This window comes from Thunnus maccoyii, chromosome 19 (genome assembly GCF_910596095.1).
Source record: "Thunnus maccoyii chromosome 19, fThuMac1.1, whole genome shotgun sequence".
Taxonomy (NCBI): domain Eukaryota; kingdom Metazoa; phylum Chordata; class Actinopteri; order Scombriformes; family Scombridae; genus Thunnus; species Thunnus maccoyii.
This window is the reverse complement of record NC_056551.1, coordinates 4,777,604-4,802,978: the sequence shown is the minus strand read 5'-3', so window position 1 is coordinate 4,802,978 and position 25,375 is coordinate 4,777,604. Positions and strand designations below refer to the sequence as shown.

The 25,375-nt window shown below is 38.8% G+C and overlaps 1 protein-coding gene across 1 annotated transcript in view; it reads left to right on the top strand.

Moving 5' to 3' along the window:
- The first annotated feature begins 4,207 nt into the window (after positions 1–4,207).
- LOC121885622 (ras-related protein Rab-27B-like) overlaps positions 4,208–25,375 on the top strand; it is a 69,276-nt gene continuing 48,108 nt past the window's right edge. The window contains exon 1 of the mRNA XM_042395274.1: positions 4,208–5,994. The gene's annotated coding sequence lies outside the window, so the exon portion shown is untranslated. The remainder of the gene's footprint in view (positions 5,995–25,375) is intronic.

The following is a 25,375-nucleotide window of genomic DNA, read 5'->3' as shown; positions in this document are numbered from 1 at the left end:
TTAGAGCTAAACTGACATTCCACACCACATCCAACATCAACACCTGCTTACACAACCTAAAGCTAACATTAGCATAACTGTGGTTCTGGAGGTCCAGTATCAGCTAAAAGGGCCGTGGTTACTCACACACTTATTAAAATCAGAATCTTTAACCTTTTGTTTTGTTAATGTGGCAAAATAGATCATAAGGCCACCCATGACTGATCACATTTCTTTGGGGACTGGTGGCTCCCCTAAAATCACCTAATGCAGAGGGAAAGGTTGCTCTGGAAAGCCATTTGCCTTGCTTGACCCTGTGCCTTCTGCTGCATTTATGCCTCAACTATTGGATGGATTATAATTTGGCACAGACACTCATGTCCCCGTCAGGATGAATTGAAATAACTTCTGACTTTTCATCTAACGCAATCATCAGGTCAAATCAAGTTTAATTTGTCTAATACTTTGATTTATGACCAAATAACTGCAGTCCCAGATGTACTTTGTGTTAAATGCTGATTAGTAAATGCTAGTATGCTACCATGGTAACCACAGATGATGAACATGGTAAATGTTATACTGCTAAATATCAGAATGTTAGCACTGTCTTTGTGATCATGCTGATGTTAGCATTTTGCTAAAGGCAAGGCATCCTCACAGAGCTGCTTGCTGTCTGTATAATATTACATGAGTGATGACGTGGCTGTTTTTTTCTTTTAATACCATCCCTCTGAAAGATATTTACTTTCACAGCACCATAGGCAGGCATAGGAGTACCCTGCAAATGCATCAGCCTTCTATTGGCTGTTCCCTTGTCCCTCTCGATTTTTCAAAGTTCAACCAAATCCAAAGGATGTTTCTCTGCCTCTCTGTACTCTTCTCATCTACATGTGTATTTTTCCAGGTCTTCTTTCCCTTGCTACTTTCTCTGATTCTGATTTCATGTGAGGCCCTGATAGGAGAGTCTTTATGTTTACTCACTAATTAGACCAAAGACACATGACATGCTGAATCCAATTTCATGTCTCCATAGCAACAGGTTGGTAAAACTTTGATCCTGAACACGGCTTGAGACCAGCACATGCATGATCACACACATAAACAGACACACATTCAAATATGAATTTACTGAAAGATACAGACACACACATACACACACATGCAAACATACACACACGTGCATAGAAACACATACGCATAGCACAAACCTACACATACAGCACACACCATGTCAACTAGTCACTACTAGCCTGCTAAAAAGATGTGTGTGTGTGTGTGTATGTGTATTCAAGAGTAGAGCATTTGCTTTGGCACTTCAAGTGTTTGCAGAGGCGCGTGGTATCCATGACGACTGAGATGCAGCCAATAAGATTTGATTGAAAGATTAACTGGAGCTCAGTCAGTAAGTGAGGTTTAAAAATTAAAAGCATCACACGATCGTGAATGAAAACAGTCAGTTTCTGTGGTTTTCATACAACACATTTAGACACTAACACAAATGCTTTATAGGAATATAGCTGGTGTTACTATTTTATTTTTTTGTCAGCAAAATCTAACTGTGTTAGTCCATCTCTCAATACTTTCTGATGTTCTTACTCTATCTTTGGTGCCTACTCCCATTTCCATGGGTTCCTGAAGGTGTCAAGTTTTTTTTACTCAAATTGGAGGAAATTGGCTTTGTCTGGGACTATTTTCAGCAGCGGATTAATACACATTTGGTGCTTTATTTCCAGCAGCAGGACAGGTAGTGTGGCTCATTGAGGTTTTTAATGGTCTTTGGACAGGAAAGGAGCTCTATGGCACAGAGGAATAAGTTATATAAGGCTTTGGATACACAATCAATATTTTGTTGGTTTTGTTTTTTTTGTTGTTGTTGTCAGTATGAAAAGTATAGTATATCACCATGAGACAAGGCTTACTCTTACTCTTTAATACACTTAGAGCTACTTTGATAAATTGTGTAAAAGCTACATCAGTTTGCACTGAGGTTTTATGTTGTAATTTTGCTAGTCTTGAACTCTCTGCTACTTTGCACTAACTGTAAATCTGTCATTCTGTATTTACTTTGTGGTGATACTACTTTGCAGCTACTCATTGTATAGTGTATACCGTTTCTCTTCTTTTTGATTCTACTATTGCTCACAGTATGTCTACTCTGTACACATTTACTGCATGTCTGTCTGTCCAGAGGGGTCCTGGGATTTCTCAAATTTTTTTCAGTTAAAGATTTTTTTCCTTATCTAAATCAATTTTTGGAAGTGTTCCTCGCTGTATAGTTTGAGAAAATTACTTAGACAAAATTTGCACTATGAAAATAAACTTTTTGTATTTGTCATGCCATTTTATAATCTTAAAGTATACAACTCAGTAATTTACATGGTCTTTTTACTTTTTAACAATATTGGGCAAGCACCGTTCCCCATCATGTTTTTCATATGTTGTACTGTGTAACACACACCACCTTATGTTTTTAATTTTATTAAAGTGTTATGGCGGTCATTTTTTTTGCATAAAAAAGAACTGATGCAAGAAATCAATGTTATTTTGCTAAAAACAAAGGGAGTTACAGTTAATGGCAGTCTGGGGCCTTTACAGGAAGTTGAGGAAAGTGTATAGTAACTGCTGAGTTTGTCACTGATGTGTTAGTTTGCTTTTATACAAATAATAATAGGAAATTGTTCATACACTAAAAACACATCTTGGCCACCAGTGTGCTTCACAAAATATAACCTGTCAAAATGGGTTCAATGGTTTTTTTTTTTTTCTTGTTACAGTGTTAATATCAGACACTGACAGGAAATGAGCATGGACTGAGTAAGCTGTTTCCTAGCAACCTATATTTTTGATGAAGGGGTCTTTGGACCATGTTGCACAAATTTGGATTTGTCTTTAAATTTTCATTGTTGTCCTACTTTGTCTTGATGTAAACTTTCTGCATCATTTCACAGCTGAGTTACATTTAAACATCAGTTTGGTGAACAGTTTTATATTTCCTGATATTATAAAGGATAGATTCTCTTACACTGTTGATTACTCAGTGCATTGAGTTTTAAAATGTTCATACTTATGTTTTTAATCAGATGATTAGATTTTCTGTGAAAATAACTTTTCTTTTTAGTCATAAAAAATATCAGTACACTAATTGTGTTTCCACCTGTTGAACATTTAGGCCAAAGTGAATGAGGAAGTAAACCGAGGGCGTTAGGACCCCGAGGGCTCACATTTTTTCAGGTTTGATAAATGTGTAGCCGCCGTACACATAATGCTGCCTTCACATGCTGCAGGAATGATCAGTTTTACATTTTTTTATGCATAGTTCATTCTAATTTTGGTAAAATGTAAATTTTTAATAAATTAGTCAAGGCTATTTCTATGCTCACTGTCTGTTTACAGTAAAAAATATAGTAGTTTTAGATATGTTTCCTGAATGTGTCATTGTGCAAAATGTCAAATGTTGTGTTTCTTACTCTGTTATTCATAGCTTCAATTTGGCCGCAAAGTTCCCAAAGTTGTATTTCTCAAAACACAACAACATTTCACAAAGTGGAAAAGGTAGGGACAACAATTCAAAACCCAAGTCAATCCATAGTTTAATCAAGATTGGTCAGTGATATATAGATGTGCTGACTGGTCATTAATGTATAGTGGGACACTGGAAGATAGCATTTCTAGTTAGTTGTGTTTTGTGAAATGTCATTGTGTTTTCTGATATGTTGTTGTGTTTTGACCCTCAGGGCCACTGTACGATTCAGTGTATGCACCTTAAAGATGTCCAAGATCTTTATGGGTTGTGAAGAGTCTGCAACTCTTGGTCTTATCAAACTCTTAAAAAACATACTGGATAAATTCAAAAGTCAATGGTGGTCATGCCAAAAACAAATCTGCTTGGCCAAATGAAAGCATCAGTTATGTGCCGTTCATTTTAATCTTATGTTAATAATGTGGTGTTTGAATTTCTAGAATAAAATCTCAGCCACAAAAAACAACAATTATAAAATGACTTTATTTACAAATATACAAAAATGTATAGCAAATTTACAGTCAAGAAAAGTAGAGCCCAGGATGGACTACATAGTTCTACCCCAGAAGTGTAAAATTAAACAAGTAAGGAAGAAAGCGAATAAGCGAAGCCTATTTCTCAAAATGTTGAACTAGTAAGTTAACTGCATTCTTTTTGTCATTTAATTTTTTAAAATTTTTTTCTTAAACACCCTGCAACAAACAAAGTACACAATCACAGACGGAACAAAAATGAAAAATGAAAGCAAACGCACAGACAGCACAGCGTGATAGGCCAAAGCATCTCCCCTCAACACAACACACAACACCCCACATGAAATACATTAAAGCTTTCTATTACATATTGTTATCTAGTGATCCCCACAGCTAATACATCCAGGAAGCTACCCCACATTTCAGTTTGGCTAGCATTAACTCGTATCAGAGACGAGGCGAGCTCGACAAGGGCTGGTCCAACCACTCCTCAATTGCCCCAACCACTTGTGTCCAAAATGGGGAAACCAATTCAACCACATGAGGTGCAGAAGGTACCCATAGAACTCTTACATTTCCAGCATCCATTGCTTCGAAAAAGACCAAGCTTTTATGTCTGACTGGAGTCCAATATTATCTATGAATTATTTTATAATGTATACATTTTCTCTTACTCTCCCTTACTGGCCAACCCATGTTATGGACATTATTCTCCCAAACCTCTTGTTCAAGCTCAGTGTCCAGGTCCCTTTGCCATACTATCCTCAGACTCTCACTTTTACCATACAGAGCATTTGCTGCCATTTTGTAAAATACAGAGGATGATTGTACAATATTGGGAAGCTTTAGACACCTTTGCAATACACTTTCCTCCTGTCCTGTATTAAAACCCAAGTTAACTGCATTCTTGAAACGCATGATGTTGATTAGACTACAAAGGGAATAAGTCTATAAGGTCAGAAAACTTGTCATTTAGATGTAAGGGGACCGAATTTACCAATGAACATTAGTGAAAACCCCTCACTGTTGAAAAAGCTGACCAGCCAATAAGATATTCCAACCAGTTCCGGAGAAACAAGGACCTATTTTTTCTTACAGCCTAACGATTGTTCCAAATTTAAAGATTCCCTCCAGACATGTACTAAGACAATAAAATAGCTACACTGCTTTGCACAATATGTGTGTCTGATATGGTTTTTCCACAAAAATGTATAATGACCACTTTAAAATCCTGAAAATGACATCTACTTTTTCTCCCTCATTAAAAACTCCAGAATCTATGGAATAATAGGCCTATATTTTTTATATTTCAAAAGTTTAACAGCTGGACACAAGATGTCTCCTACTTCTTTTTAAAGTCAACTCTCAGTGTTTGTGCACTGGAGGCTTCAAGTTTCCACATCACACTTGTGTAAGCTGAACATAGTTTGAGTGTAGGGGGACTTTAACATTCATGCCGGGGAAAAAGTTTGTAGTTTGCTTGTAAAATAACACTGAATAAAATGATTTGTTTGTGATAAAACTACTTCTAGAAAATGACATCATCAGAAAAACCGTTCAAGTCTGGCATGGGACATTGTTGCACCTCTCTCTTCCTTGTTTCCTGTCATCTCTACACTACTGCCATATGGTAAAGTCGTAAAACGCCTTAAAAAATAATAATAAAAGGAAGCACATGGAAAGTGGGAAATCCGAGTTTCCAAGTAGTACGTGAAGGCGGCGGGAGCGTCAAACCTCCACCCCTCGAGGAAGCCGAGCGACATCCATCAGACTCTCTGTCGTAGGTACAGTCGAGCCCTCCTCAGGCTGCACCCCAGCAAACACCCCGCCGGGCCGCCGCGCTGAGCTCAGAGCAGGGCTGCTGATCTCTGCGCGGATTTTCCTCTCGATCGGGACTGTGGGAGAGATGCGACGTCTCGGAGGAGGAGGAGGAGACCAACTGGCCAGGCAGCAGCAGCAGCAGCAGCAACAGCAGACACCTGAGAGCAAGATCTGAGTTTGTTTCCATAACGTCACAGAAAGGTAAGTGCCTCAGAGAAAAAAAAGGGAAGAGATGTTTCAAGAGCATCCCTTTAGGCTCGGGTAGTGTGTGATGATGATGCGGTTTTTGTTGGTTGTTGTTTATTGGTGCGTTTCCGTGTTATTTGTCGTTTCCAGCATCAGTAGAAAGCAGGCAGCGGCAGGCTATGAGTCATAGCCCGGCGCAGGGCTGCTGGAGGATCTAGTGAGGAGAGAAGTGTCCGCAGCCTCCAAACCCACAGTCCTTTATCAGCCGCTGCACATGCAAAGCGCCGCGCGTCCCTGCTCTGTAGGCAAATGACTGCCTACTCTGCGTATGTGTGTTTGTGTGTGCGTGTGTTTGTGTGTGTGTGTTTGTGTGTGTGTGTGGGGACGTGATCTGTCATGCATGTGGCTCTCTAGGGTTTGCGCACATTTTGTTTGTAGTTGCAGTGTGATATCCACAGGAGTTCATAAGAAACTAAGTGTAAAGCATTCCATTAACATTAATAGAATGTAATTTCTGAGGCTCATACACAAAAATATTACTCATGTACTTTTGTCTAGGCTACTTTTGCTCTGGGGATGTGCAATGAAGGGAAATCTTAAAGCTACAGCATACAGTGATATTCTGTAGTTTGTCTCCAACTTTGCAGTTTGGGGAACATGGCAGTGACCCCGTGCACAAAGCCAGCTCTGTAAGGAAACGGTTTTCCCAGCTTATCATGGAAGATCTTGACTGACCCCATCCAACAACTTTTGGATGGACTGGAACACTGATGTGAGCCAGTTCTTATCCAACTCGTCAGTAGCCGACCCCTCTAATGCTCTTGAGGCTAAATGAGAGCAAGTCCCTGCAGCCAGGTGCTAAAATCAGATGGAAAGCCTGAAACCAGAAGAATGGAAGCTGTTACAGCAGCAGCTTAATGTCTGTGGTTTTGGAATGACATGTTCCACAATCACACATACACACACATAGTGTATAGGGATGTACTTTATTTTGGTGTCCACATACTTTTAGTCATGTATTTATACAGTATTTCCTGTTTTTTTAATAGTCTGGATTAAATGTTAGAATTGTAATGCAAGACACTGAAAAAATGACTTCGACCAACAAAATAAATGTTCAATTCTTGTAAGAAGAGCTACATGTGAAAAATTGTGACCAATATAAACTCAATCAAGGCTTGTTCCTCAGTGTACAAACAGGTTTATGCAGGTTCTGCAGGTTTATGTTATGGCTTTCTTTCTGAGAAGTCTATTTTTCTGTCAGTATGCCATTGCGGATGGTTCTACTATGATACCCATGAGCCTCTGCTGCAGTTGCTATGGAGAAGAAGCCTGTCAGAGGCATAAATTCAAAACACTTGGGGCCACGGTTATTGAATTCATCCCTAACTGATCCGGAACCCACAAATGAACTGATGTAAACTAGTGTAATCCTTAGCTCCGACTTGCTGTTATTGGAGCGCGACTGGATGTTTCTTGGCAAAATGCACCTTGGGAGATGTAGTTAACATCTTTTCCTTCTTTTTAATCAAAGAACCAGATATTTTCTTACACAGCTGTTCATCTCTTGCACTGATGATCTTGCATCGGGGGAGTTTGATGTCCATCCAAGACCTGAAGTGCTTGAACTGTCAGTTTTCCTTTAACTAGAGTTAGTGGCAGTCACAATTTGTGGTGAGTAATTTGCTAATGTGCACGATTTTTCATCTTCTGTTACAAATCAAAAACCAGGACTTTTCTGCACTGGTTGCTTGTTTTAAATTCACTGTAAAATGGTCAGTGAGGTGACTTCCTGTTTCCCTGAATGTGGGATGAGATTTCAGAAACACACATGCACGAGAAGCTCCCCTGCCACCGTGACAATAATGAGTATCTCTCTGCATCCCATAGGCAGACTCAAGGTATTTGTTGACTCATAAATCAGTTTGTAAACAAAGATGGAGGGAGCAGGGGTAATTAGTGGAAGCAGCCTTTATTGGTTTGGTAATGCAGTCGGTGTCCCTTGAGCTGCTGGCAGCTTTATTGTTTCACGTCTCTGGTATCAACCCAAGTGGATTCATCACTGATGGGCTCATAATGGAAATTACAGATTACATTCAGCTCGTGGGGTAATTATCTCTGCTGGTGTTAATATACACTGAAGGCCCCTGCTTTCTCCAAATCACTATTCATTTATTAAAGTTTCATAAAAAGATAAATTAATCAGCAACATTTGCACATTGTCGTTCAAAGTGGAATCGTGACTGCAGCAGACGAGTGTTTACTACTCTCCTGCTCTGCCTGATGTTCCGTTCAAGTCCTGCCAGGTTTACCGTAAATACAAACTTCTTCCATAGAGAACTGTTTACATCAGGCTCTCAGCTGTGCTGCTCTCCAAGTTTTTTGTCTCGTTAAAAGCAAAGAAATGTGGACTTGTGCCCCTTTCAGACATGCATCCCTTAACATGTTGTTCTCATGTCTGCTCACTTTTATATAAATGTCACGACGGCAATCTTACTTGCTCGGATCTGGTAACGTTTCCATATCACTTTCAACATGGCAATAGTCTGAAATGAATGCTGTCAGATTAACGTGAAGGCTGCACAAAGTAAAACATGCAGAGAGAGAGAGAGAGAGAGAGAGAGAGAGAGAAATGCATGTCATTTCGCCTACGTCATCGCTGTAATGAATGTAATATTTCAATCATCATTTCTTATGCTCAAAATCTGTTTAATGAAGTAGGAAAAAGCCAATTTGAATTTTCTCATATCAGAATACAGTACAGTGTCACATCATAGGGTCTACTTTTCAAAATAATGTCAAATAGGTCATCCATGCCAACTGATGAAAAATGAGCAGGTGAGCAAATAGAAATGAGGCCTAAATGAGAAAAGCAACTTCATCTCCTGTCATGCAGGTCAGACTTTATAAATGTAAATGATGTAACCGATGTGAAAATGTGTTGTTAGATTCACCAGGAGAAACACACTCACGATGGTCACTGATTAAGAGTTTAACAGCAAAACAAATTTTGAAATCTATCACTGATGCAGCCTGAGAACAAACAAACAAAAAGTGTCTCTCTCTCTGATTCTTATCATATGAGTATTGTCTCTTTCCGTAAACATCCTGTCATGTCTGAATAAAGCTGTTAAGTACATTAAAGGATACGTTCACAATTTTTCAAGTTTGTGTCATAATGCACTTACAATGTAAGTGATGAGGGACAAAATCTACTGTCCTCCTCCTGTGCAAAAATGTATTTAAACATCTATCTTAAGCTGATATGAAGCTTCAGTGTCCAAATTAATCAAATCAAGTAGATATCTTATAAAGACTTTTTAGTTCCAACTTCCTTCGTTTAGTTATGATCCTTCCACTGCTGCTCAACAGGGAAACACTGTCCAGGGAAAGATAAAGAGGTAATTCTGTACTAAAAAGACAGTCACTTTGGAAGATATACACTTCATTTGACTAATGCTGACTGCTGCTCACATTAGCTTCGTTTTAATACATTTTTGCTCAAAAAGATGACTTGTGGATTTTGGCCTCCATCACTTAAATTTAAGGCTCATTAGAATGGGATCTCTTAATGGTCAGTATGAACAGAAAGAATGATTACAGCAAGCACAACCTCTAATGTTCATAAGGGTAGCTGACTGTTGTTATAAGACAGACTTTGAAAAATTGTGAACCTATCCTTTAATGTTAAGTAACCTACATCTGAAAAAGCCATCACTTTAACTAATAGATGAAGCCAGTGATGTAACGTATTTCATGTCTGTGAAGCTGTGAGCGGTTCAACCAAAGAGGGATTTTTCCATCCCAGACTGTTTCATTAAAACAGTCCTGAAGTGGTAAAATTATCCAGTCTTTCACAGTAGACAAGCATGGTCTTGATGAATAATAATTTTGTGCAGCAGAAATGTTTTTTTTCTGAACTTGTTACCCCTCAGGTTTATCTTCTGACCCCCAGGTTGGGAAACAATGCCGTAGTGGTGATTCACATTTCTCCGTCTGTCACTTCATCTTCCCACAGAGGACTCTACATGTTCAGCCCTGTAGACCTTTCATGCCATTGTCATTTAGTCTCCATGAGGTGCGTTTCCATGGTAATGTTTGAAAATCCAGTCATAGTATTTCTTTCAGTAGTTGAGGTTTATCCAGAGAGAATTACAGCTCAGAGAATTCATGTTAGGTGTTTTGCTGTGATGCTTCTCTGTGACCTTTTGGCTCTGGGACGGTCTCCCTATAACCAGCGTGCCCTTTTCTTCTTGCTCACTGTCTTTCTCTGTCTCTCTCTCTCCTCCCCCTGCTGCTCACCTACAGTGTATTGACCAGAAACAGCAGGATTCAGCCTTCCTAAGATGATTAATGAATAGATAAGATTTCCATCTGATAGAGGACCTGACTGCAGTTACACACCTCTCCAAGTCAAGCGTGGTGTGTGTGCTTTTCCTGAGAGGATTGTATGCTGGCAGAATTAATCCATAGTGATAGAAAGGTTTCTTGGCAGAAATAATCAGGTTGGTTGAGTTAAAGCTTTATAGTCAGTTGGAGCCAAAGAACTTTTTTTCCCCACTGAGCTAATTTGTGAATCTGAGCTGGAATGAATAAATGCTGGTCAATATAAACTCACACCTTTGTTGGTTGTGTTGCCCTGACTGTCACCTGCTTTTTATACCCCATAATACAGATCCTCCAGAGTCTTGTAAAATTGTATTTTTCAATCATGTGCAAACAAAATATGATGTTGTCTTCCCAAGATATTATCTTGTGGCAACAAAAAACATTTACTATAAATTCATTCTGCACCATGCGGTTTGCCCACTTCAGATGCTCAGAGCCACCTCAAAAACCTTTATTTTTATTTTAGAATTTCAAACAATGACAATCATGCTGCTCTAGCATAAGAAACACCAGACAAAGAATATGCTATGCTAAGTGAAGGGCTACACAGATTTACACCAAGTCATTCACAAGTCATTGCATGATCTGGAAACATGTATAGTTCAGGATGTTTATGAAATGCCAAAAATGTCTTCAAAGTAAGCTAAGCTGGATCCTGAGTGCTTAGTACACAGACGGTAATTATATATTATATCTGTCAATTTTCATAATTGATTAATTGTTGAAGTCATTTTTCAAGCTAAATAATCCCCCAAAGTTGTCCCACGGTTACTACCGTTACTACAGTGGGGCTCTGTTTGAAGGGCAGCTCTCCAGCTGAATGAGCTGCTTTTGTTGAAACTGCTAGTTTGGCATAAGTGGCAACTACCACAGCATGAGGTTGAAGCCAATGCAGAAGTACTTTAAAGTGCCACTAGATGCTGGCTCCAAAGAATCCCTGGCTCCAGTTGACCCCCATTCAAAAAGCATCAACTTCTTTCCAGAAATACTAAGTCAGTCATTTTTTTTCAATGAGTCATTATGGTCTAAGCCGCTTTATTCAGGCCCTCTAATATGTGTGCTGGTGGTCATTTTGGAAATTAGTGCTCTGTTAATAAGATTTGAAGACTTATAGGAGGCTTTGACAGCGGTGATTGACAGTTCGCTCACCTGTTGTTCTTCCCGGCTCCAGGATTCGCACTGAGTCAGACTATTGCTGCAATATTTCAGCAAGTTTAGTGTTACTTATGGTACTTGCCCTGTTAGCATAATTTAGCTCAGGCAGCTAATGTTAGCCGTTAGGGTGCAGCGCTCGGTGTTCCCAGTAAGCTAGCGTTAGATTGGGTCTGAGGTAGCAGGGCGTGTTTCCAGAGCGTGAAAAGCGCCAACCATAAGCTGCAACTCTGGGTTTTAAACTGGCTCCAATGCAAACCAATGGATGATGTCACACCTCGCTACATCCATCATTATATACAGTCTTTGGTTTGGCATTAGCATGAACCTCTGGACTAGCCAGCTAAATTGCACAGCCACCAGAAAACTCAGTGGGAATTTTCAGACTCTTACTTTATATTGATGGAGTCACAGACACGTACCAAGTGATTACTCAGCCTGGAGAGTTAGCTGGCTTTTATTTCTGAGGACATTGGAAGAGGAGCACTTGTTTATTCCACTCACACCTGTAACTCCATCTCATTAACCAGACAGAGGCACCACCTAGTTATGCTACCTGGTGCTACACTCAAACCACATTTTCTGACAGTTGACACCACGCATCCCTCATCTTCTCTGTCTAATTAATTGACAATTGAAATAACCTGTCACCTGTTGTACTGTGGATGAGTGATCACCTGTTACGGCTGGACATGTCAGATCCATCGATGGCAGGTTATTATTTGAACTGAATCACCATGAAACTTGGTGTTGTTCGCTCTTCTCTGTGTTGACTGACAGAACCCAAAGGCTTTTTTTTTTACAACAGTTTCACAAAATTTTGACTGGCTCAAATACAACACACTGTGCTCCTTATATTATCTGACAATTATCAACACATTATACTGTGTGTACTACTGATGCAGTTAATTTAAAGTAATCAATGACTATTTTGATTACGTATTATTTTATTATTTAACTTAATCGTTTTTGATTCCAGCATCTCTGTCAATTGGATGGATAATTTTAACTTACTGTTAAAATACAACAAAATAATGAATTTTAAAAACATCAGTGTTGACACTGTTAACTTGTCATGACCATATGAAAATTAATAATTAATAGTGGCAGTCATTATAACCAGTACAATCATGTGTATAGCTTTAAGTTCTCTGTAGTGTTTGTAGTCGTCCTTTAGTTCAAGGATGTAGTTGCTGTGACACATTCGGGTTAATGATTTGATCACAAGTGTGTCGCTCAGTTCAGCCAGTCAGTCTGTATAATTTACAGCTGGATAAACAGTAGAAGTGGTGAGGCAGAGAGAGGATTTTAAAGCCTTGAGATGACAAAGACAGACAATCATACACACACACACACAGATTCTAGTCTAACACATAGTCAAGAATCAAACATAAAGTATCCAACTGTTGAACAAATTGAGCTCGAACAACTTACTGTAGCAGAAGAACCAGAAAAGACTGTCCTCATTAGAAGAAGGAAAACTTTGTACGTTTGTTCAAATGCAAACATACATAAATCAAGCAATGTTACTGAAGCGACCTCTTGTGGTCGTGTGAATAATTACTGTCTCTCAGGTGCAAAGAAGGAATTAGCTGCTAGCTTGTCAATTCTACAATGTAGTTTAATATTAAGCCATGTGGGTTGTGTCCAAATTAATTTGAACAAATTGCGTGTTAGTTCTCATTCTTGATTTATTTGAAAAGTGCGACTACTGTGACATTGTTGTAACAGCACAAAACCAGGAGACTGATGTTCAGCTCTTGTCTACCAACAGTCACCAGTGGCGTCTTTTAACCATGTCCATGATTTTTCCTTAACCATAACCAAGTGGTTTTTGTGCACAAGCTTGGGACAAACTTTAAGGCTAGGTTAAAACAGGACAAACCACACACAAACATTGTTTCCACTTACTTGCACAGATTTTTGAGTCTTTCACAACCAGAAATGGGCATAAACATTATGACTGAGTAATTACAATAGACAACAGACTGAGTGACTTGTCAGTAACAACTGGAGTTCTGGTGGTAGACAACCCGGTAAGCAACCAGCTGCTTGTACTGTTTATATGCAGGGAAATTTGCACTGAAAAAGCAAAGAAAGGTTTAGGTTAGATTGTGGATGGAAGGCATGGGTAATGTGTACTGTAGAGCCTACAGATGGAATTGGAGGTGAGCGAACTTTAAAAAAAAAAAAAAGACTGTAAAAAAAAAAGAAACACTTTGTGTAGATCTGTGATCTTTATGTTGTAGAGACATTCAATCTTTTTACAGCTTGGTCAGCTTTTACTCCTTTTCATTTCTCCTGAGCACTCTCACACTACAAACCTTCCCCTCTCTCTTTTATTTATTAACTGGTACATCATCCTTGGGTGTCACACAAATGACGTCATTGCTCGCCAATGTCAGTCCCAAATATAAAATATTTAAAAAAAATAAAAGAACAACTGGCAGCAACTGGATCTGAAGACGATGGAATCTTTACATATCTCATACTACATGATTTTATCTGCTGGCTGTCGGCATCACGCCAGAATTATATTCATAACTGGCTCAACAGTGGTCATGTGTGTCCCTGCCTTTAGCTAAACTTAACCTTAGTACTGGCAGATAAGAAAGACACTGACATATTGGATATTGGATTTTTGAGCTAGATAATGACATTTTACAGTTAATAAAAATAAAATAAACATGTCAGCACTCTCTGGTGGACAATGCAGACAGTATATCTAAATTAGCACAGACATATCTTTGATTTATTTTTACTGCAACTTACTACCTATTGTTACTTATTGGCTGAAACATGCACACATGCCCTGCTTGATTTATCGGTCTAGCTGTATTCCAATGTGTTCCTACTGTATGTTAAAATAATAAAGTCTGCCACACTGCAGAGCGAGACAGACGCTGTGAATGAGAAATGAACAGATTGAAAGAATAAGAGCAGGAAATCTGGGGATGACTGTAGGAGATGCTTTTGAAAGCAAAGAGGGATCAATAATGAACAAGGTTCTTCTGGACAGTAAATCAGCAGTATATTCTCTCCTCTAAACTGACACTTTTATCCCTACTCATAAATACCGGGATTACAGCTTCTCATGATAGGGAACTCTGTGCTGTGTTTTAATGATGGAGGCTAAAGACTATGTTGATTTATATACAACAGAGGCACACTGTTGTCTGAGGGATCTGTAAGATAGATAGAGCCTGTTTCTTCAGCCCTTTTGCTGTTGTGCCAACATCAAATCACAAAACAGGAAGAACAGATAAATAACAGGATAACATGAGTCATTTGAACAAAGTCAGTTGTTTTTAAAAAATGAATATGGTTTAATCAATGTTTCCCCCATTTATTGTTACCTTTTTGACTGTTTTCATGTCTTAGCCAAATTAAACAGTGTTTTCAAATTAACTTCTGAGATGCTTTTTTTCTCTCAATCATTCCATTTCCATGAAAGCCACATTTTGAGTTTTCATTTGTGCCAGTGGGAAGCAATGAGACATCAGTCATAATTACATGAGAAACTTTTAGTATGTCAGCTAATTCTCACCTTTGTTTTCTTCACAAGCTTTTGATAGGTTCACAGGTCAGGTGAATCAACAAACTTACATTGTAAAATTGTGAAGCATTCACTTAATTGCTGCTTATAATGAGGCAAAATAAGTTTAATATTTAATTTGTTGGATGCCTATTAGTTGGCAACAGCTACTCTTCCTGAGGTCCATGAATCTTGTTAAAGCTCTTGCCATCAGCTGTTATGCTAGATACCAGGAATATGTACAACTTTCACTGCTAGTGCTTTGAAAAGTTACATGATTATGAACATGTGATACATGTCATTGTGGTCACGTTCAAAAAGGCCACCATGTCCAAATTCATTGCAATGGTCTGACATTCAAAAACTGTACATTGGTTGTGGTTGGTTGTTGAAGGGTTAAGCATGACCTGATAATTGAGGCTGGTGCCAATATTGATATTTGAGAATTAAAACATATGATAACACTATATTGACCAAGAATTTTCTGTTCAGGGATTGGTACCAGAATATACAAAATACCTCAGACATATCTTTTACATTTTCAGTTTCTTGTTAGTTACTGACTCTTTGTCTCCTGTGGGACATAAGACACAGAAGTATATAGAGCAATGAAAACTTCTGACTAAATTAACACACAGAAATCAATGTTTAGAAAGCAAATAAGGAAACTCCTGGGAACAACATATTTGTAGGATGCTATGCATATGCTGATCTGTAGTTTTTTGCAGTGTAAGATTTACTCATACATATTAATGTTCTCTGATATATGTTTTAAGTTTGCCAGTTGTGTTGAGTGTAATGTTTAATGTATGTTTTTAAATGTGGACTCCAGGAAGACTAGCTGTGCTTTAGTGCACAGCTAATGGGGATCCTAACAAATAAACAAATAAGACCACAATGAGCTCCCTCCGTTGTTCCATATCCTTGACAACAGAACAATTCATCAAGCTCATATAAGCTAGCTCGTCTGTCCCAGCTCAGCACGAGGTCACTTAAGGTCTTCCAGGCTTTTTTTTTGCTTGGATCCCTTTGGGGTGTGATCTACTTCCATTTTAATCACATGTCCAACCCATTGCAGTTGCGTCTGCCTTATTTCAGCCATGATGTTCTTGCTTTTGTTTTTTCTGTATAATTCCAAGGTTGTGATTAGAAATGTACTGAATTTCTGTGCCAATAAGCGATAATTATCTGTTTGTTGTGACCAGTACAGATATGAGAAATTATGATAGTCATCATACAAAAATATGAAGAGAAAATGTGTTCTAATACAACACCAAAATTTAGCCCATTCACCATCCTTTAATATAGAATACACTTATTTATTCTAAACCTACATACAAAAACAACTAAATTAGCTAAACATACTGATGACCTAATTAATGGCTACTTGATGCCTTTATACTCCACTGTTGATGAAAAAGTGCAGGTCCTTAACAATAAAGTGTTCAACAGCCCTGCGGCTGTCATCATTCATCCTCCCCCAGCTGTCTGTCTTCCTCCCTCTGCTGCTGGTGTGAAAAGACTCACTATCTACTGCTGGTAGAGAGGAGTGGCTGGTTGGTCTGTAAGATACACTGCTAATAAAACTCAATCGTTACATGAAATTAGTGTTCACTTTTAGCTCGTTCAGAGCTTCTCTGTTAGCAAAAAAAACTCTGTGTGGCTGTAAATGAGAAGTGACTGGAAGTTTATGCAAGTTAATGTTCTGCTTGCTCAGCAGGTGTTAGATAAATTGCTCTTACTGTCTACCTAGGAGATTTTGTTGCACTTTAAGTCAGTTTCATTTTCTCTGCTTTGGCCTCTCTGCTCTGAAGCCACGCTGCTGTTTGCTGCTGAGTGTGTGTGTGTGTGTGTGTGTGTATGTGTATGTGTACGTGTACATTTTTGTTACCTCATTGCAACCTTTTTTGGTATAAACACCGACCTTGTTGGCACCAGTGGTCCTCATGGGGACCAAAGTCTAATGATGTTTTACCTAATAAGGTAAAACATCATTTCTGAAGTCCTGGTTAAAGGTTCTATATGTAGAATTGTGAAGCAATTTAAATGTATTAATGGTTTATTAATTGCCAATGAGTGAACGGGTTGTAACGTAACACAAAAAATGAGACCTTCCCAGACTTTCTCGATTGTCTGTAACAGCCTGTAGACTGACTTCTATGTGAAGGACCTGGGCCGGATTTTCTGTGAAAAACCAACAGAAGTAACGTTTTTGCGCGCTCCGAGTGCCTCGCCTCTCTCCCGCTAACATCAGCAAACAACCGGCATAATGACACAACAACACAACAAAAAGGGTGCTATCCGATAAGACACACCCTGCAGATATTAGTTCTCCAGCTAACGAGCCAGCCTGCTACCTCCGTCAACCACTACACATTTCACAACAAAACACCCCTGCAATGACAAGTTGCCAGCTCCCAAACACACACAAGTAAAACAACATTATTTCCTCAACAAAGGAGAAGAAAACAAGCTCCAGAGCGATAGCAGAACATAACTTACCCCATTTGTTTTTCCTGTTGGCAGTCCAAAAGTCATAATAAGCACACATTTCACACTAAAACAAAAAAAGTTGGCAGTTTGCAGGTCGGGTGGTTGAGCAACGCATATTTGTGTGAGTTGGGTGGTGCAGATCGGCTTTCACTGGCCAGCGGCCACAACCAAGCAGGAGCCTCTGTGTGTGTGTCTGTGAGCATGTGTGCACAAGCACGAGGATGTTGACTGTAGCTTATTTAACAGCCACAGATGTCACTAATGAGAGGAGATTTCTGATTCCTACATATAGAATCGTTAAGGTTAGGGTTAGGGTTAGGGTTAGGCTGTTGACAATGAATGGAAGTCAATGCAATGTCCTAACAAGGATAGCTGCACTAACTTGTGTGTGTGGGTGTTCATGCGCGTGTGCATGTGTGCACAGGGCACAAAATTAGCACCAGCCACCAGCCAAATACTGGTAAAATATGCAAGCGGCTGGTCGATTTGCTTCACTCATCAGCCAAAAAACAATGGCAATCTATAGAGTGGTTGGTAAAATTTGAACATTCACTAGCCATTTGGCCGGTGGACAAAAAAAATTCATTTTGCACGCTGTGTGTGTATGCGTGTTTGTGTGTGTGTGTGTGTGTGTATGGCGGAGTACAAACACAGGCACTGACTGGCACAGAGAGCAGAGGAGAGGAGGGAAATGCAGTGAGGCGTGACTGTACGCAGTAGCATAAACTACACTAAAACCACATCCTCTGCTCTGCTTTTGTCTGTCCCCCTCACTACTGACAGAAGACCTGACCTTATATAATTCAGAGTGGCGTCTCTAGTCTGCATTCAATGTAAAAAGGCTCCCATTATCAGACGTAGTTATCAGCTGAAATTCTATTATTGGAACAATAACACTAAATTAATTTTCTTATTTATCAGCCAATGATAAAGGATATATTTACCGTCATTGCAAATCAAGGATATATTTTGCATCCTTATTTGTGATCTTGTTAGGCCAGAAGATGCCACATGGCCTTCTCATGTGTCCATTGTGGAATGCTTCAATTCTTTTCTTACCAGTTTTGGTCTCCTACCAGCTTGTATGTTGTAAATGGTGGAAAAGATGGCAAGGAAGTCCAAATCTTCAAGGTGCCTGTACAGCGTCCACTGAAGGTCCACTGAATGGTTTTATGTCTGTGGTTTGATCTTGTCGACAGTGAGGAGGAAGAATACTGCTGAAAATATGCAACCTGGTCTCACTCCAGACTGCAGGAGAAGCCACAGAGAGGGGGTTTTACTCATGATGATGCTGCATTCAAAGAGTTCATAGAATGCAGATGATAGATACAAACTTTAATCTTGTTGGTTAATGGGGGACATTGTGTGATAGTGATATACAGCGTCTGTGATAAGCTGATATTTGATGATAGTACCAAATTTAATGGTCTGGTTTCTAGTTTTCAGTTTTCAATATCAGTTTTACAATGTGTTGGTAAAAAGATAAGGCTTAAGCATAATCTAGTGATGTAAATGCAACACATGAGCAGAAAAAACATGTTGCATAATAATCCTTGTAACTAATGTCACAGCCCGGCTCATAGGCTGCGACTTGATAGTGAAGAAGAAAAGATCAGATCAACCAAGGAGCCACAGAGCTGAGATCACTTTTGGATAATCTAACCATGAATTAATAAACTGAAAAGCAATGAGGTCTATACGTCACTGCCAAGAATGCACCATGAGACTAAACACAATCTGTACTCGTTTGTCTCGTTCTCTCATCTTTCACTCATTCTACCTCTGTGCTTCGTTTTATCTTTCATGTAGAAGACATTTTATTTGCTGCTATCCCAGGATACGTTATCCCCTCCCCTAAGTTGTATGTCCTCTGTCTTGACATTTTGATCTGCTCAGTTAAAAAAAAAAAAAAAAACATTACAGCCCTCTCTAATTTGACAGGCAGGAGTTTGGCAGGGGGGCAGAGTGATCCTCTATTAAAGTGCTGCCTTGACATTTTGTGATTTTGTACCATCCTTGTTTTTTCCCTTTTCCTTGCCATGCTGTGGGAGGAAAAGATGTCTGTTTTAGCACTTCAGAGGGACATTGCTGCAGAATATAATTCATGTTCTTTTACCTCATATCCAAATGAGCCTAATGGAAGAAAATGAGCACAAAATGTAAGACTATCCAAGAATTGACTTTTTGCAACTGAGGCCCACTTGTCTTTCTCCTTAGCCAATAACTAAAACTTTTTAGGAAAAAAATGAGATGCAAGTGCTCATTAGTATGATGGATTAATCTACAGACTGTATTTTTGATTGATCAATTAATTGTTTGGCCTTAAAAATATCAGAAAACTGTGAAAAATCTCTATCACAATTCTCCACTGTGGAAAAATGCCACAGAGCTGAGAAATAAAACTAAAGATTTGTACTACAATGTTATTTTCTTTTTGTTAAAATGGATTCATAAAATTGGTATCGAAAAAAGTATTGTACCGATACTGGTATCAAAACTTTTTTGAATGATACCCAGCCCTATTCTCAAGACAGTAGTCTGTTTTTATTTCTCTGATGTGCATAATTTACACATAAGAGATTCAGCACAGCGAGATCCTATCACTGCCAGGGTCGGAAGATCAATTCCCCAGAGCAAGGCTGGAAGTATAGTTCCCTAAAAGAAGGCACAAACACTGCCAGGTTTTGGAAGTTCAGTTCTCTAAATCAAGGCATTAACACCAGCAGGTTTGGAAGTCTAGTTCCCCAGAGCAAAGCACTAACACTGGAAGTTCATCTCGATAAAGCAAGGGACCCACAGTATGAGCTTTGGAAGTTCAGTTCCCTAGAGTAAAGCACTAACACTGCCACAGCTGGAAGTAAAGTTCCCTACAGCAACACACTAACACTGCCAGGGTTGGAAGTAAAGTTCTGTCAAGCAAGACACTAACTAGGGTTTGAACTTCAGTTCCCTAGGAGCTAACACTGCCAGGGTTAGAGGTTCACTTCCATAAAACAATGTACTAACATTGGCAGGGTTTAAAGATAAATTCCCTAGAGGAAGGCACTAACATTACCAGTGTGTGAGGTTCAATTCCCTACCAAGTGTGACCCACCATCCTTTCTTACGAACATTGTGTGATCACTATAACGGCAAAAATATAGTCTGTTTATAAACTAGTGGACTGATTCTGTTAAATGATTAATAATTTACATGTCAAACAGAAATCAAATGCAAATCCCCAAATGTAATATTTGGGGATTTGCATTTGATTTCTGCTTTTCTTTCTCTTACCCAGTTGGTTGGACCAAAAAAATGCTGATTTAGACACCACTTTGTGCTTTGGGAAATTTTGACCGGCATCTTATTACTACTCTGATAGATTACTGTGGTGACCAAAATTGTGTGTACTGAGCATATTTTATGTATATGGGAACGTTCTGAGGAAGTGTTTTATTTGTCTGGTAATCAAACTGTGTCTATGCTGTAAAAAGCAGCAGCGGATTAGAATCTAATTGCAGCTTATTAATAATGAATGTAACCAGCAACACTGGATGTTTTTTGCCCCAATGGGAAGTGCTCAGTTTGTGTGTGTGTGTGTGTGTGTGTGTGTGTGAGAGTGAGTGGGAGTTTTGTTTTTGTCTCAAGTGTTGGATCTCCTCCTCTATGGGGTATGTGATCCAGAGTGTGTGTATGAGACTGTGTTTGTGGATGTGTGTGTGTGTGGCACAGAAAATCAGTAATGAAGTTGCAGGGACATTGTTCTGTTACAGAAACAACAGAGTGTCCTCTATCTGTGTTTACTGCAAGTTTGCATTCCAGCAAACTGATGTCCAAAACATTGTAGCAGGGCATCATATGATTTTCCTACAAGTTATGTGACAGGTGTGTTTTTGAGGATTGTAGAACACATGGGATGCAAGTTCATGAAATGAAACATGAACTATGAAACAAATTATAAAGCATACAAAGATGGATTTTTGGGGCAGATATGGACACCAACAGGAATAAAAAAGATCAGATAATGATGTAGCGGCCATTATTCATTTTTAAAAACAGAATTAGATATTCTAAATACAGTTCATTGCTTTGAGCAGTACTGTGATTTTGCATATATTTGTCATATTGTCCTATATGTAGGTATCAGAAAATATCTTTATTATTATCTTGGTAATTTCAAGCAAATTGCCAGGTCCTATTTTCAAAGATGACAAACTTAATAAAACAATAGCTTGTAAACAGTGTATTTCAGTAGAAATGAAATTATTATAAATTATGTAAACACCCCCCTCAACACACACACACACACACACACAAACACACACACCTTTGGACTGTAAAAAAACATGAACTGTAAACAACAAAAAACACACAACACAAAACAAACTACATCAAACTTGAATGAAGAAAATTTAAGGTCACACATACTAAAAAATGCAGCCTTTGAAACATTTATAGCTTCAATTTACTGCACAGTAATTTGTTTTTGTCAATAATTTAGCATCACTGGTATACCTCATGTGGCGTCTCTGTAGTCAAGCAGCAGATGTGAGTGGTTTTGTTTGACTCTCTGCTTCTGCTTTCTTTAAAGGGGTTAAAAGGACACCAAGCTATCAAACCTGAAAAAATGATGGCTGCCAGTTATTTTGTTGTAATAATGTATGTAATTTTTCTATTATGTCACCATTGGTTGATGTGTCTTAAAAGTCCTCTTTATAAACATTGTTTGCCTCATTAGTTCCATTTCAGTTATTTTCCATAGGCCAATTAGGGTTTGATTAAGTGATTGATCACATGTAGTTAAATTCTATCCAATGTGACCAGGACTGGAGCTATGGACACTGAGGCCATGACCAAGTACAGTATTTTTCTGGGAATGGGGGGATTTTAGCAACGCTGGAAGAATTAACATTCTACCACTGAAAAATGTGGTGAAAGGCTTTATCCAGAATTTTTATATCCATTGCTTTTTTTTTTTTTTTTTTTAACAAGGATTCAGTATTTCTCCTCCAAATGGGAGGAGAATTGGGATGAATCAGTGAGTAGAATTTCTGTCTGTGCTGAAACCAATCATTAACCTGGATGCCCATGCTCTACTTGAATTGAGGCATATGGTACTGACGGTCCATAGCTCTATTTATTAAATATGTCATGTCATGAAATGACAGCTTTTCAAGGGGTGCAGTTCTTTTTTTTTGGTGTTCTGCCTTTATTTGACAGATGACAGTGTAGAGAGTGACAGGACACAAGGTGACATATACAGGGGTATGACATGTGACAATGGTCCCTTGCTGGAATCGGACTTTGCTGTTATGTGGTATATGCCTTAATCATTAGGATATTGGGGCAACCAATGGTTTAGTTCTTTTGTTATTTTTGCTCATCTGTGAAAAAATATGTTTCAGTCATACAGCTTGTTGTGCTGCATATCACAACCTCTTGACTTTGTACTACATTGCGAATTTCTCAAAGAACTTTAGTACGAAGTCAAGAGGTTGTGATATGTAGCACAACAAGCTAGCAAAGATCTGTAAATGGAACAGCGATCCTGTGCAAGCGCAGTTAAGTGTCACAAGAATCTGCATTACATGGAAGTACTCTTCAGAGAACTACTCTTCTGTTATTAGTCTTTGGAGCCGTTTCCAAAAAAACTAAACCACAACTCCTTTTGGCAAAGGAACATGTCACCCAGTGCAGTGGTTTACCTCACTGATGTGTTTTTCATAGTTTTTGATCAACAACGGAGGAATATAGCAGGCTTTGGATACACACACAATACTTGTAAGTAGGATTAATTCATTGTTGGTTTGGCTCTGCACATGAGATTTGTTTTTAAGAATTAATATACAAAAACGCCAGCCTTGTCCTTTAAGGTTCAGGAAAAATGAGCAGAGCACTAATTCACACAGGACAAGAATTAAATGATTGAGGCGACTAATCAGACTGTCATCTAGTAACTAAATTGATCACAACATAAGATGAGTCAGGATTTGTCTAATTCCGCTCAGCAGGTAACAATGATTGATCAATCACTTTTGCTCAAGAAGAGGAGCAAAAGTTGTGCTACTGGTTACTAAGCTGAAGTTAGTGTGTTAGTTAATTTATTTGTTGTTTACTCACCAGCTGGACATGTTTCACCCAATACAGCACTTATCACCTCTGCTAACAACTCTCCTGGTCAAAACCCTGGAGTTGCCTCAACAGAAACATAAAAATGTTAATTAGATAAGTTAAATGTTTCCTCATTATATTAATAAAAAAATCTAATCCTGAGTCTTGTTATGCTACAAAATGCATTCCTACCATAGACTGTAAAAAATAATGGATGTAGCAGATGTGACATCACCCATTGGTTTGTGGACTCCCATTTTGAAGCCTCAAGTTTGCATTTTGACCGTTGCCATCTTGGATTTTTGGAGCCAGAAGTGACCATATTTGAATGAAAGGGTGAAGTTGACCCTAAGGCAAGACGCTAGCTGCTAGCTTGGTTATTATGGTGCATTTACAGTCTATGGTTAACTGTGATAATGCTAATGCTGATTTTCACTAGCGAAAAACAGGTTTAAACCCATTAAAACAAAATGTACTTACTGGAAAAAGCTGAACATCCGACCCCTTAGAGGGTCTTTTAGTACAAACAAATGCTGAACAAGACTCTAGGCGACCAAAATGTTAGAATTGACTTTTATGAACTGAAAAAACACTGAAATAGCGAAAGTTATGGCTACGCCTATATTCTGTGAATCTGGGATTACACCATGGTTACGTTACCTAACCAGTGTTGCTGTGGTAGTGACTTGCCTGTTGAAGGCACCCACCTGTCATTCAAAGCAGCCACACCCTTAATTATGCATAACTTTAAACGTTGATAAAAAATTTAAATGGGTGAGTTATATAAAAATTCACCCCTGTACAGTTGTCATGAATGGGGAAATTAGCTATAGAGACCAAAACCGTTCTTTGTACCAGGCTGTAAACACGTTTATTTCTGCTGTAAAGTTGGGCATTTTAACATGGGGGTCTATGGGGATTGACTTGCTTTTGGAGCCAGCCTCACGTGGCCATTTGAGGGACTGCAGTCTTGGTTCCTACAAATAGATGAAGCCAACAATATTACACATTCCATGACTGAAAAGGGTTTTAGTGATGTAATTGCTGGTTTTATAGGCATTTTCCAAATTTCATAAGCCAGCACAGTTTAAGATGCGAACGCTTGAGATTTTAAATGTTGATAGTTGAGAAAAGAATACGGAATAACTGCTTTTTGCTCAAGTCTTTCTGAGCTGAAACAAAAACCTTTCATATAGTGCAGAAGCAGGGATGGAGGGAGGAGTAATGCATGGGAAAAGGGGGAGTGTCAAAGATATGAGAGAAAGAGATAACACAGAGGGAAGGAGGAAAGACTAGTTGCCTGGTGACGGAGGCAGAAAGAGAGAAACGAGAGGGAAGGTGAGGAAAGGAAAGAAAATGAGGAGGAGGAGGAGGAGAGGTGTGGAGTTTTTTTTCCAAGTGCAAAGAGTTACTGGTCACGATCTGCTGCTGCCATCTCTCCTACTCTGCTCTCTCAGAAGACGAGGAAGAGATGTTGGCTCTTTCTTTTCACGTGTTGTGTGTGTCTGAAAAATGTCTAATTGTTGTATTGAATGTATATTTTCTGGCAGCCCAGATCAGATTATTGTCATTGTCAGACTACAGTCAGTTAGCTATAATGAAGGATGGCATAGGATTTCAATTAAAGCATCACAGACTTCACCTCCTCACATCCAATCAACATGCCTTTCTCTCTCCAACACCCCGCTGACATGCATCAGAATCAGAATCCAAATGCAGTTTCATTTGCAGTTTAAA